This window comes from Zootoca vivipara, chromosome 5, assembly GCF_965207765.1.
Source record: "Zootoca vivipara chromosome 5, rZooViv2.hap1.1, whole genome shotgun sequence".
NCBI classification, from domain to species: Eukaryota; Metazoa; Chordata; class Lepidosauria; order Squamata; family Lacertidae; genus Zootoca; species Zootoca vivipara.
The window spans coordinates 4847867-4862664 of NC_142588.1; the positions used below are offsets into that span (position 1 = coordinate 4847867).

The 14798-nt window shown below is 43.3% G+C and overlaps 1 long non-coding RNA gene across 1 annotated transcript; it reads right to left on the reverse strand.

Annotated features, from left to right (window-relative positions):
* Positions 1-11879: 11879 nt before the first annotated feature.
* Positions 11880-14747, reverse strand: LOC132592191 (uncharacterized). The gene is made up of 2 exons (XR_015950107.1): positions 14386-14747; positions 11880-12533 (listed from the first exon to the last, which is right to left on the reverse strand). It is a non-coding gene; the product is annotated as an uncharacterized LOC132592191 (long non-coding RNA).
* Between the last annotated feature and the right edge of the window lie 51 nt (positions 14748-14798).

Below are 14798 nucleotides of genomic sequence, written 5' to 3' on the forward strand. Positions count from 1 at the left end.
CAAATAAGCGTTCCATGGCTTTATTTCGCTTAGTTGCTTACTCTTGAGTAGAACTGCATGTTCACGCCAGAAATAAGCATCGTTGTAAAATGAGCCAAAATGAAGCAGAAAACATTGTTGGAGTGTCAGAATGCATATATAGATGGAAAATAAGCGTTCCATGGCTTTATTTCGCTTAGTTGCTTACTCTTGAGTAGAACTGCATATTCACTCAAGAAATGAGCACCTTTGTGAAATGACCCAAATTGAATCAGAAAACATTGTTGGAGTGTCAGAATGCATAGATAGAAGGCAAATAAGCGTTCCATTGCTTTATTTCGCTTAGTTGCTTACTCTTGAGTAGAACTGCATATTCACTCAAGAAATGAGCACCTTTGTGAAATGACCCAAATTGAATCAGAAAACATTGTTGGAGTGTCAGAATGCATAGATAGAAGGCACATAAGCGTTCCATAGCTTTATTTCGCTTAGTTGCTTACTCTTGAGTAGAACTGCATGTTCACGCCAGAAATAAGCATCTTTGTAAAATGAGCCAAATTGAAGCAGAAAACATTGGTGGAGTGTCAGAATGCATAGATAGAAGGCAAATAAGCGTTCCATGGCTGTATTTCGCTTAGTTGCTTACTCTTGAGTAGAACTGCATGTTCACGCCAGAAATGAGCATCTTTGTAAAATGAGCCAAATTGAAGCAGAAAACATTGTTGGAGTGTCAGAATGCATAGATAGAAGGCAAATAAGCGTTCCATGGCTTTATTTCGCTTAGTTGCTTACTCTTGAGTAGAACTGCATGTTCACGCCAGAAATGAGCTCTTTGTAAAATGAGCCAGATTGAAGCAGAACACATTGGTGGAGTGTCAGAATGCATAGATAGAAGGCAAATAAGCGTTCCATGGCTTTATTTCGCTTAGTTGCTTACTCTTGAGTAGAATTGCATGTTCACGCCAGAAATAAGCATCTTTGTAAAATGAGCCAAATTGAAGCAGAAAACATTGTTGGAGTGTCAGAATGCATAGATAGAAGGCAAATAAGCGTTCCATGGCTTTATTTCGCTTAGTTGCTTACTCTTGAGTAGAACTGCATATTCACTCAAGAAATGAGCACCTTTGTGAAATGAGCCAAATTGAAGCAGAAAACATTGTTGGAGTGTCAGAATGCATAGATAGAAGGCACATAAGCGTTCCATGGCTTTATTTCGCTTAGTTGCTTACTCTTGAGTAGAACTGCATATTCACTCAAGAAATGAGCACCTTTGTGAAATGACCCAAATTGAATCAGAAAACATTGTTGGAATGTCAGAATGCATAGATAGAAGGCACATAAGCGTTCCATAGCTTTATTTCGCTTAGTTGCTTACTCTTGAGTAGAACTGCATGTTCACGCCAGAAATAAGCATCTTTGTAAAATGAGCCAAATTGAAGCAGAAAACATTGGTGGAGTGTCAGAATGCATAGATAGAAGGCAAATAAGCGTTCCATGGCTGTATTTCGCTTAGTTGCTTACTCTTGAGTAGAACTGCATGTTCACGCCAGAAATGAGCATCTTTGTAAAATGAGCCAAATTGAAGCAGAAAACATTGTTGGAGTGTCAGAATGCATAGATAGAAGGCAAATAAGCGTTCCATGGCTTTATTTCGCTTAGTTGCTTACTCTTGAGTAGAACTGCATGTTCACGCCAGAAATGAGCTCTTTGTAAAATGAGCCAAATTGAAGCAGAACACATTGGTGGAGTGTCAGAATGCATAGATAGAAGGCAAATAAGCGTTCCATAGCTTTATTTCGCTTAGTTGCTTACTCTTGAGTAGAACTGCATGTTCACTCCAGGAATAAGCACCTTTGTAAAATGAGTCAAATTGAAGCAGAACACATTGTTGGAGTGTCAGAATGCATAGATAGAAGGCAAATAAGCGTTCCATGGCTTTATTTCGCTTAGTTGCTTACTCTTGAGTAGAACTGCATGTTCACGCCAGAAATAAGCATCTTTGTAAAATGAGCCAAATTGAAGCAGAAAACATTGTTTGAGTGTCAGAATGCATAGATAGAAGGCAAATAAGCGTTCCATGGCTTTATTTCGCTTAGTTGCTTACTCTTGAGTAGAACTGCATGTTCACTCCAGGAAAAAGCACCTTTGTAAAATGAGTCAAGGTGATGCAGAACACATTATTGGAGTGTCAGAATGCATAGATAGAAGGCAAATAAACGTTCTATGGCTTTATTTCGCTTAGTTGCTTACTCTTGAGTAGAACTGCATGTTCACGCCAGAAATAAGCATCTTTGCAAAATGAGCCAAATTGAAGCAGAAAACATTGTTGGAGTGTCAGAATGCATATATAGAAGGCAAATAAGCGTTCCATGGCTTTATTTCGCTTAGTTGCTTACTCTTGAGTAGAACTGCATATTCACTCAAGAAATGAGCACCTTTGTGAAATGACCCAAATTGAAGCAGAAAACATTGTTGGAGTGTCAGAATGCATAGATAGAAGGCAAATAAGCGTTCCATGGCTTTATTTCGCTTAGTTGCTTACTCTTGAGTAGAACTGCATATTCACTCAAGAAATGAGCACCTTTCTGAAATGACCCAAATTGAATCAGAAAACATTGTTGGAGTGTCAGAATGCATAGATAGAAGGCACATAAGCGTTCCATAGCTTTATTTCGCTTAGTTGCTTACTCTTGAGTAGAACTGCATGTTCACTCCAGAAATGAGCATCTTTGTAAAATGAGCCAAATTGAAGCAGAAAACATTGTTGGAGTGTCAGAATGCATAGATAGAAGGCAAATAAGCGTTCCATGGCTTTATTTCGCTTAGTTGCTTACTCTTGAGTAGAACTGCATGTTCACGCCAGAAATGAGCTCTTTGTAAAATGAGCCAAATTGAAGCAGAACACATTGGTGGAGTGTCAGAATGCATAGATAGAAGGCAAATAAGCGTTCCATAGCTTTATTTCGCTTAGTTGCTTACTCTTGAGTAGAACTGCATGTTCACTCCAGGAATAAGTACCTTTGTAAAATGAGTCAAATTGAAGCAGAACACATTGTTGGAGTGTCAGAATGCATAGATAGAAGGCAAATAAGCGTTCCATGGCTTTATTTCGCTTAGTTGCTTACTCTTGAGTAGAACTGCATGTTCACGCCAGAAATAAGCATCTTTGTAAAATGAGCCAAATTGAAGCAGAAAACATTGTTGGAGTGTCAGAATGCATATATAGAAGGCAAATAAGCGTTCCATGGCTTTATTTCGCTTAGTTGCTTACTCTTGAGTAGAACTGCATATTCACTCAAGAAATGAGCACCTTTGTGAAATGACCCAAATTGAAGCAGAAAACATTGTTGGAGTGTCAGAATGCATAGATAGAAGGCAAATAAGCGTTCCATAGCTTTATTTCGCTTAGTTGCTTACTCTTGAGTAGAACTGCATGTTCACTCCAGGAATAAGCACCTTTGTAAAATGAGTCAAATTGAAGCAGAACACATTGTTGGAGTGTCAGAATGCATAGATAGAAGGCAAATAAGCGTTCTATGGCTTTATTTCGCTTAGTTGCTTACTCTTGAGTAGAACTGCATGTTCACGCCAGAAATAAGCATCTTTGTAAAATGAGCCAAATTGAAGCAGAAAACATTGTTGGAGTGTCAGAATGCATAGATAGAAGGCAAATAAGCGTTCCATGGCTTTATTTCGCTTAGTTGCTTACTCTTGAGTAATAATAATAATAATAATAATAATTTATTATTTATACCCCGCCCATCTGGCCGGGTTCCCCCAGCCACTCTGGGCGGCTTCCAAAAAAAACAGAAATTCTAAAATACAGAAATCCATCAAACATTAAAAGCTTCCCTAAACAGTAGAACTGCATATTCACTCCAGGAATAAGCACCTTTGTAAAATGAGTCAAGGTGAAGCAGAACACATTGTTGGAGTGTCAGAATGCATAGATAGAAGGCAAATAAGCGTTCTATGGCTTTATTTCGCTTAGTTGCTTACTCTTGAGTAGAACTGCATGTTCACGCCAGGAAAAAGCACCTTTGTAAAATGAGTCAAATTGAAGCAGAACACATTGTTGGAGTGTCAGAATGCATAGATAGAAGGCAAATAAGCGTTCCATAGCTTTATTTCGCTTAGTTGCTTACTCTTGAGTAGAACTGCATGTTCACTCCAGGAATAAGCACCTTTGTAAAATGAGTCAAATTGAAGCAGAACACATTGTTGGAGTGTCAGAATGCATAGATAGAAGGCAAATAAGCGTTCCATGGCTTTATTTCGCTTAGTTGCTTACTCTTGAGTAGAACTGCATGTTCACTCCCGGAAAAAGCACCTTTGTAAAATGAGTCAAATTGAAGCAGAACACATTGTTGGAGTGTCAGAATGCATAGATAGAAGGCAAATAAGCGTTCCATGGCTTTATTTCGCTTAGTTGCTTACTCTTGAGTAGAACTGCATATTCACTCCAGGAATAAGCACCTTTGTAAAATGAGTCAAATTGAAGCAGAACACATTGTTGGAGTGTCAGAATGCATAGATAGAAGGCAAATAAGCGTTCCATGGCTTTATTTCGCTTAGTTGCTTACTCTTGAGTAGAACTGCATGTTCACTCCAGGAATAAGCACCTTGGTAAAATGAGTCAAATTGAAGCAGAACACATTGTTGGAGTGTCAGAATGCATAGTTGGAAGGCAAATAAGCGTTCCATGGCTTTATTTCGCTTAGTTGCTTACTCTTGAGTAGAACTGCATGTTCACTCCAGGAATAAGCACCTTGGTAAAATGAGTCAAATTGAAGCAGAACACATTGTTGGAGTGTCAGAATGCATAGTTGGAAGGCAAATAAGCGTTCCATGGCTTTATTTCGCTTAGTTGCTTACTCTTGAGTAGAACTGCATGTTCACTCCAGGAAAAAGCACCTTTGTAAAATGAGTCAAATTGAAGCAGAACACATTGTTGGAGTGTCAGAATGCATAGATAGAAGGCAAATAAGCGTTCCATGGCTTTATTTCGCTTAGTTGCTTACTCTTGAGTAGAACTGCATATTCACTCCAGGAATAAGCACCTTTGTAAAATGAGTCAAAGTGAAGCAGAAAACATTGTTGGAGTGTCAGAATGCATAGATAGAAGGCAAATAAGCGTTCCATGGCTTTATTTCGCTTAGTTGCTTACTCTTGAGTAGAACTGCATGTTCACGCCAGAAATAAGCATCGTTGTAAAATGAGCCAAAATGAAGCAGAAAACATTGTTGGAGTGTCAGAATGCATATATAGATGGAAAATAAGCGTTCCATGGCTTTATTTCGCTTAGTTGCTTACTCTTGAGTAGAACTGCATATTCACTCAAGAAATGAGCACCTTTGTGAAATGACCCAAATTGAATCAGAAAACATTGTTGGAGTGTCAGAATGCATAGATAGAAGGCAAATAAGCGTTCCATGGCTTTATTTCGCTTAGTTGCTTACTCTTGAGTAGAACTGCATATTCACTCAAGAAATGAGCACCTTTGTGAAATGACCCAAATTGAATCAGAAAACATTGTTGGAGTGTCAGAATGCATAGATAGAAGGCACATAAGCGTTCCATAGCTTTATTTCGCTTAGTTGCTTACTCTTGAGTAGAACTGCATGTTCACGCCAGAAATAAGCATCTTTGTAAAATGAGCCAAATTGAAGCAGAAAACATTGGTGGAGTGTCAGAATGCATAGATAGAAGGCAAATAAGCGTTCCATGGCTGTATTTCGCTTAGTTGCTTACTCTTGAGTAGAACTGCATGTTCACGCCAGAAATGAGCATCTTTGTAAAATGAGCCAAATTGAAGCAGAAAACATTGTTGGAGTGTCAGAATGCATAGATAGAAGGCAAATAAGCGTTCCATGGCTTTATTTCGCTTAGTTGCTTACTCTTGAGTAGAACTGCATGTTCACGCCAGAAATGAGCTCTTTGTAAAATGAGCCAGATTGAAGCAGAACACATTGTTGGAGTGTCAGAATGCATAGATAGAAGGCAAATAAGCGTTCCATAGCTTTATTTCGCTTAGTTGCTTACTCTTGAGTAGAACTGCATGTTCACTCCAGGAATAAGCACCTTTGTAAAATGAGTCAAATTGAAGCAGAACACATTGTTGGAGTGTCAGAATGCATAGATAGAAGGCAAATAAGCGTTCCATGGCTTTATTTCGCTTAGTTGCTTACTCTTGAGTAGAACTGCATGTTCACTCCAGGAAAAAGCACCTTTGTAAAATGAGTCAAATTGAAGCAGAACACATTGTTGGAGTGTCAGAATGCATAGATAGAAGGCAAATAAGCGTTCCATGGCTTTATTTCGCTTAGTTGCTTACTCTTGAGTAGAACTGCATGTTCACGCCAGAAATAAGCATCTTTGTAAAATGAGCCAAATTGAAGCAAAAAACATTGTTGGCGTGTCAGAATGCATAGATAGAAGACAAGTAAGCGTTGTATAGGTTTATCTCGCTTAGTTGCTTACTCTTGAGTAGATATGCATGTGAACTCCAGAATTAAGCACCTTTGTAAAATGAGCCAAATTGAAGCAAAACACATTGTTGGAGTGTCAGAATGCATAGAAAGAAGGCAAATAAGCGTTCTATAGGTTTATTTCGCTTAATTGCTTACTCTTGAGTAGAACTGCATGTTCACTCCAGAAATAAGCACCTTTGTAAAATGAGCCAAATTGAAGCAAAACACATTGTTGGAGTGTCACAATGCAAAGATAGAAGACAAATAAGCGTTTTATACGTTTATGTCGCTTAGTTGCTTACTCTTGAGTAGATATGGATATGAACTCAAGAAATAAGCACCTTTGTAAAATGAGCCAAATTGAAGCAAAACACATTGTTGGAGTGTCAGAATGCATAGATAGAAGACAAATAAGCGTTCTATAGGTTTATTTCGCTTAGTTGCTTACTCTTGAGTAGAACTGCATGTGAACTCCAGAAATAAGCAGCTCTGTAAAGTGAGCCAAATTGAAGCACAACATATTGGTGGAGTGTCAGTATGCATAGATAGAAGACAAGTAAGCGTTCTATAGGTTTATTTCGCTTAGTTGCTTACTCTTGAGTAAAACTGCATGTTCACTCCAGAAATAAGCACCTTTGTAAAATGAGCCAAATTGAAACAATACACATTGTTGGAGTGTCAGAATGCATAGATAGAAGACAAGTAAGCGTTGTATAGGTTTATTTCGCTTAGTTGCTTACTCTTGAGTAGATATGCATGTGAACTCCAGTAATAAGCACCTTTGTAAAATGAGCCAAATTGAAGCAAAACACATTGTTGTAGTGTCAGAATGCATAGATAGAAGACAAAGAAAACACATTGTTGGAGTGTCAGAATGCATAGATAGAAAACAAATAGCGTTCTATGGGTTTATTTCGCTTAGTTGCTTACTCTTGAGTAGAACTGCATCGATAGAAGACAAATAAGCGTTCTATGGGTTTATTTCGCTTACCGTGTTTCCCCTTTTTTAAGACACCGTCTTATAACTTTTTTTCCTCAAAAAAACACACGGTGGCTTATTTTCAGGGGGTGTCTTTTTTTTTAAGTGCTGGTACAACTGGGTCCCACTGGCTCAGGACACTCGGTGCTCTCTTCCGCGCACATTATAAACACCACACTCTAGCCTACTGTGCTATCCAGGTTTTGCTGTCAACCAGGCTGGCAGCAGCTCTCCAGAATTTCAAACTTGGGGGTACCTGGGGGTTAAACCTGGGATCCTTCTGCTCCCCGGGCTCTCTCACGCCGGCCGAGGAATGAGGAGGGAGGCCGTGACCCGTCCCGCTCTGAGATGCTTGTGAGGGAAGCGCGAGGGGGACGAGGCTTGGGCCCATGCCCCTGGCGTGCGCGCGCGGCTGAATGACGAGCCGAAGCGGAACCTTTTCTCTGTGGGGGGGGGGAGACGCGCGCGCGCGCGCGCGCGCAAACACACACACACACACACACACTGAGAGAGAGACACGCACAGGGAGAGAAAGAAAGAGACGCGCGCACACACACACACACACACACACACACAGAGACGCACGGGGGAGAGAGAGAAAGAGACGCGCGCACACACACACAGAGAGAGACGGACGCACGGGGGAGAGAAAGAAAGAGACGCGCACAAACACACACACAGAGAGAGACGGATGCACGGGGAGAGAAAGAAAGAGACGCGCACAAACACACACACAGAGAGAGACGGATGCACGGGGAGAGAAAGAAAGAGACGCGCACAAACACACACACAGAGAGAGACGGACGCACGGGGGAGAGAAAGAAAGAGACGCGCACAAACACACACACAGAGAGAGACGGATGCACGGGGAGAGAAAGAAAGAGACGCGCACAAACACACACACAGAGAGAGACGGATGCACGGGGAGAGAAAGAAAGAGACGCGCACAAACACACACACAGAGAGAGACGGATGCACGGGGAGAGAAAGAAAGAGACGCGCACAAACACACACACAGAGAGACGCACGGGGGGGGAGAGAGAGAGACGCGCGCGCGCGCACACACACACACACACACAGAGACGGACACACAGGGAGAGAAAGAAAGAGACACGCGCACACACAGAGAGCGTGCGGCTGCAGCACACACAGAGAGCGTGCGGCTGCAGCGCTCACGAAGCAGCGCTGCACTTAGGGGAAGATGGCCAGGGAGGGGGGCTGCGGGGTCAAGGCAATGCGTGAAAGGGAGGGATGGCGAGGAAGAAGTGGGGAGTGAAGTGATCGGGGCTTTAACATGCCCGCACGCGCAAAAGGGAGGCTCGGAATATGGAGATCGGTTCTGGCTGCTTCTCTTAAAGTGCCGCAAGTAACGAGCCTCTCTCTCTTTCCTCCTGCCGCTCGTGCCCTTGGTGCTTCGTGCGGCGCTGCTTCACGCTTTGTCAGCGCTGCAGCCGCCACCGCTTCTGGGCACCCACCCGACCCCGCAGGCTTCCTCCTCCTGCCGCGGCCGGCATTGCAGGAGCTGGGTCCTGCTGGCTGGTGCTCCGTGCGGCACTGCTGCACGCTTTATTGGCACTAAAGCAGCCACCGCCGCTTCCGGGCACTGACCCGACCCGGCAGGCTTCCTCCTCCTGTCGCGGCCGGCATGCTGGGTCCTGCTAGCTGGTGCGGAAGTATGGCTTATTTTCGGGGTATGTCTTATAGCTCTCAAATGGTTAAAAACCCTGCCATGGCTTACTTTCTGACTACGTATTAAAAAAGGGGAAACACGGTATTTGCTTACTCTTGAGTAGAACTGCATGTGCACTCCAGAAATAAGCACCTTTGTAAAATGAGCCAAATTGAAGCAAAACACATTGTTGGAGTGTCAGAATGCATAGATAGAATACAAATAAGCGTTCTATAGGTTTATTTCGCTTAGTTGCTTACTCTTGAGTAGAACTGCATGTGAACTCCAGAAATAAGCACCTTTGTAAAATGAGCCAAATTGAAGCAAAACATATTGGTGGAGTGTCAGAATGCATAGATAGAAGACAAGTAAGCGTTCTATAGGTTTATTTCGCTTGGTTGCTTACTCTTGAGTAAAACTGCACGTTCACTCCAGAAATAAGCACCTTTGTAAAATGAGCCAAATTGAAGCAAAACATATTGGTGGAGTGTCAGAATGCATATATAGAAGACAAATAAGCGATCTATAAGTTTTTTTCGCTTAGTTGCTTACTTTTGAGTAGATATGCATGTGAACTCCAGAAATAAGCACCTTTGTAAAATGAGCCAAATTGAAGCAAAACACATTGTTGGAGTGTCAGAATGCATAGATAGAATACAAGTAAGCGTTGTATAGGTTTTTTTTTGCTTAGTTGCTTACTCTTGAGTAGATATGCATGTGAACTCCAGAAATAAGCACCTTTGTAAAATGAGCCAAATTGAAGCAAAACACATTGTTGGAGTGTCAGAATGCATAGAAAGAAGGCAAATAAGCGTTCTATAGGTTTATTTCGCTTAATTGCTTACTCTTGAGTAGAACTGCATGTTCACTCCAGAAATAAGCACCTTTGTAAAATCAGCAAAATTGAAGCAAAACACATTGTTGGAGTGTCAGAATGCATAGATAGAATACAAATAAGCGTTCTATAGGTTTATTTCGCTTAGTTGCTTACTCTTGAGTAGAACTGCATGTGAACTCCAGAAATAAGCAGCTCTGTAAAGTGAGCCAAATTGAAGCACAACATATTGGTGGAGTGTCAGTATGCATAGATAGAAGACAAGTAAGCGTTCTATAGGTTTATTTCGCTTAGTTGCTTACTCTTGAGTAAAACTGCATGTTCACTCCAGAAATAAGCACCTTTGTAAAATGAGCCAAATTGAAACAATACACATTGTTGGAGTGTCAGAATGCATAGATAGAAGACAAGTAAGCGTTGTATAGGTTTATTTCGCTTAGTTGCTTACTCTTGAGTAGATATGCATGTGAACTCCAGTAATAAGCACCTTTGTAAAATGAGCCAAATTGAAGCAAAACACATTGTTGGAGTGTCAGAATGCATAGATAGAAGACAAAGAAAACACATTGTTGGAGTGTCAGAATGCATAGATAGAAAACAAATAGCGTTCTATGGGTTTATTTCGCTTAGTTGCTTACTCTTGAGTAGAACTGCATCGATAGAAGACAAATAAGCGTTCTATGGGTTTATTTCGCTTATTTGCTTACTCTTGAGTAGAACTGCATGTGCACTCCAGAAATAAGCACCTTTGTAAAATGAGCCAAATTGAAGCAAAACACATTGTTGGAGTGTCAGAATGCATAGATAGAATACAAATAAGCGTTCTATAGGTTTATTTCGCTTAGTTGCTTACTCTTGAGTAGAACTGCATGTGAACTCCAGAAATAAGCACCTTTGTAAAATGAGCCAAATTGAAGCAAAACATATTGGTGGAGTGTCAGAATGCATAGATAGAAGACAAGTAAGCGTTCTATAGGTTTATTTCGCTTAGTTGCTTACTCTTGAGTAAAACTGCACGTTCACTCCAGAAATAAGCACCTTTGTAAAATGAGCCAAATTGAAGCAAAACATATTGGTGGAGTGTCAGAATGCATATATAGAAGACAAATAAGCGATCTATAAGTTTTTTTCGCTTAGTTGCTTACTTTTGAGTAGATATGCATGTGAACTCCAGAAATAAGCACCTTTGTAAAATGACCCAAATTGAAGCAAAACACATTGTTGGAGTGTCAGAATGCATGGATAGAAGACAAATAAGCGATTTATAGGTTTATTTCGCTTAGTTGCTTACTCTTGAGTAGAAATGCATTTGCACTCCAGAATTAAGCACCTTTGTAAAATGAGCCAAATTGAAGCAAAACACATTGTTGGCGTGTCAGAATGCATAGATAGAAGACAAGTAAGCGTTGTATAGGTTTATCTCGCTTAGTTGCTTACTCTTGAGTAGATATGCATGTGAACTCCAGAATTAAGCACCTTTGTAAAATGAGCCAAATTGAAGCAAAACACATTGTTGGAGTGTCAGAATGCATAGAAAGAAGGCAAATAAGCGTTCTATAGGTTTATTTCGCTTAATTGCTTACTCTTGAGTAGAACTGCATGTTCACTCCAGAAATAAGCACCTTTGTAAAATGAGCCAAATTGAAGCAAAACACATTGTTGGAGTGTCACAATGCAAAGATAGAAGACAAATAAGCGTTTTATACGTTTATGTCGCTTAGTTGCTTACTCTTGAGTAGATATGGATATGAACTCAAGAAATAAGCACCTTTGTAAAATGAGCCAAATTGAAGCAAAACACATTGTTGGAGTGTCAGAATGCATAGATAGAAGACAAATAAGCGTTCTATAGGTTTATTTCGCTTAGTTGCTTAATCTTGAGTAGAACTGCATGTGCACTCCAGACATAATCACCTTTGTAAAATCAGCAAAATTGAAGCAAAACAGTTAGTATTGTCCATTTATGAACTACGTAGTTTTAAAAAATCTTTGCCAAGCCAAATACAGCAACCATTTAGAAGACAATCAATCTATTCAAAATGGCTGAAACAATGTGCTTTGTGAGCTCACATTCCCCTTTGGCAGTCAGTGCCTCTCATACCAGAGCTGCAGTAGTAGGAAAAGGGTTCATGGAGCATCTGCTTTGCATGCAGAATGTCCCAGGTTCAGTCCTGGCATCTCCAAGCAGAGCTGGGGAAGAAGAGCTCTGGGCCAGAACCCTGCAGAGCTGCCATCAAGTCAGTGTAGATGATGCTTAGCTAGATGGACTAACAGCCTGGTAGCCCCTTATGGTCCTAATTAAAGATTTTATGGAGGAAAATGATTGACAAAAAGAAAAACAAATACCTGAAATGGTTTGTTAGTTACTAAATCATTTATCACTACATTTTAAGGCAAACGTTCTCTCATGGTTCTGTAAAACAGTGGTAGGAAGTGCTTGAACTGGTTGTTGTTTAGCCGACTCTTCATGACCCCATGGACCAGCGCACGTCAGGCACTCCTGTCTTCCACTGCCACCCGCAGTTTGGTCAAACTCATGTTAGTAGTTTCGAGAACACTGTCCAGCCATCTTGTCCTCTGTCGTCCCCTTCTTCTTGTGCCCTGTCAGGAGTAAGCATGGACAAATGGTACCAAATAGTATGGGAAACAGCCCTACTAGAAAATTAACCAATAAACTGAAACTGACACGGGGACAAATAGAAGATACTTTCCCCCGGTATGGCTCCCCTTTATCACATACACAGCCCAACAAGACAACGACGAGAATCCACCAACAGCATACGAATCAATATGGCTAACCTGATTAAAAAACACCCACCACCCCACTCACACACAAAAACAAAGTTCACCACAGCCTATCACAAACAAGCCACCACACCAGGGCTAACTGGCCAAGTTAGTACTGCTAAGGCCAGCAAGGAGACCAGGGAAGAATTTAAATGTGGGGACCCAGAAGGGTTTCTTCATAGAAAAGGGGAAGGGAAAAAGGAATGGAGGATTACGTAGGCTAAATTGAAGGCCAGGCAGAAAAACTCTAAAAGATTTCTCTGCTTTTCTCCTTTTTTTCCTTGGGTGGTGTTTTAAGCGGTCACCCTAGGGGGAAACAGGTTCCCCCCCCCTTAGAGGAAATGGACTGATCGGAACCAGCCTGTGACATCAGCTCAGAATCCCAACCTCACTTGGCAGTTGAGACCCACTCAGAATCCCAACCTCACTTGGCAGCTGAGACCCACTCAGAATCCCAACCTCACTTGGCAGTTGAGACCCAGCCTTGGCTCAACAACCCTTGGGTGTCTTAGCTGTGAAAGAATAGGAAAAACTGGTGCCTAATTTGATTGAAAAAATCACGACAAATTAGACAGCGAGAAAGCGGGAGTTACAATCAGGAAAGTCTGAAAATTAATGGCTGGGAAAATGGTGAGCGGACCAAGAGGCGGCCCCCCGGAGGAGGAAGACGAAAGGAAGGAGGAAACCCCGAGACCATGTTGTCCTGAATGTCTGCCGGAAAATGAAGAGAAAGAGCAGCCTGGCACCCAAGCGCCACCCCACAATAATTCACCTGGGGAGGGGCTGTGGCCCCCATCTGGCGACAGCAAAGAAGAAAACCAGGAGCCCAGAGGGGATGAGTTCCGGAAAAAGGAAGAGGGGCCTCTACAAGAGGAGGCAGCCATCCCCCCAGAAGAAAGCCAAGGGCTGCCCCACAATAATTCGGATGCTGCGGAGGGGCTGTGGCCCCCATCCGGCGAAAGGAAAGAACAGCACCTGTGGCCCAGAGTGATTGTGGTCCTCCCTGCTGACACCACTAAGCCAGAGCACCCGGAAAGTTCCGTAACAGATCATGAGGCTTACTACCTGGGCGATGATGATGATGAGGAGGAAACGCCCCTGAGTGACTCAGGTGCCTCCACAAGCAACTTCCTCTGCTATGGGACAGACCATGAGCGCCCCCGCTACCAGCCGCCCGAGGACAGAGAGAGTGGGGACCCCCGATCGGGCAGGAAGGTCCCCCCCACAAAGGGGCACAGGCCTCCGTCGCCTCTGCCAGCGGCCAATGTGGGCCGAAAGTGTCCCCAAAAGAAGAAGAATCAGGGCGGCCTGGAGAAGGAGAAGGTGGCAGGAGGGGAGCTGAAGTCCCAGCTGCAGGACCTGCGCTCCCTGCCCAGCAGGATGGAGGCTGCTGGAGACTCGAACCTCCTGAAGAGCAGAAGTGCCCTTCTTGACGACCTGGGACCCTGCAGCAGCAGCCCTCCGCCGCCGCCTCTGCTGGCCTGGGATTGTAAAAAAAAGACAAAACATGTCAGATGGTCAGATGAGGAGGGCCAGAGTTCTCTGACCCAATACCCAGAGGAGGCGGCTAAGGAGGAGGAAGAGGGCCGGTCTCCACAAGAGGAGCCTGGCATCCTCCCAGAAGATAACAGCAGCAGCCAAGGGCCGCCGCCCCCCAATAATTCACCTGCTGCGGAGAGGCTGTGGCCCCCGCCTGGCGACAATGCAGAAGAACACCTGGAGCCCGGAGGGAACGAGGCCCGTGTGGAAAAGCACCATCGGAAGACCCCCTCGTGCCTCAGCCTCCGTTCCCTTGTCTCCTGGGTCCGGAAGGCCTTCAAAAGAGTAGCGCCGCCACCACGGGAACCCAGTACCGGCGGCAGCGGGGCGCCAGCCAGGAGGAGGCCGCTCGGCACGCGGGTGATGCGCCAACACAGCGGCTGCCTGCGCCCAGCCCCAGAGGCAGTTTGAGGAGGCGGAGAAGAACGGAGCCTTGAAGATGCTCAAGCGCCGCGCGCACTGGCCCCAATTTCCCGCCTTCGCCCAATCGGAGGAGGCGGCTCCTGGCGGGGGCTAATCAGCACAGAGGAGGTGGAGGAG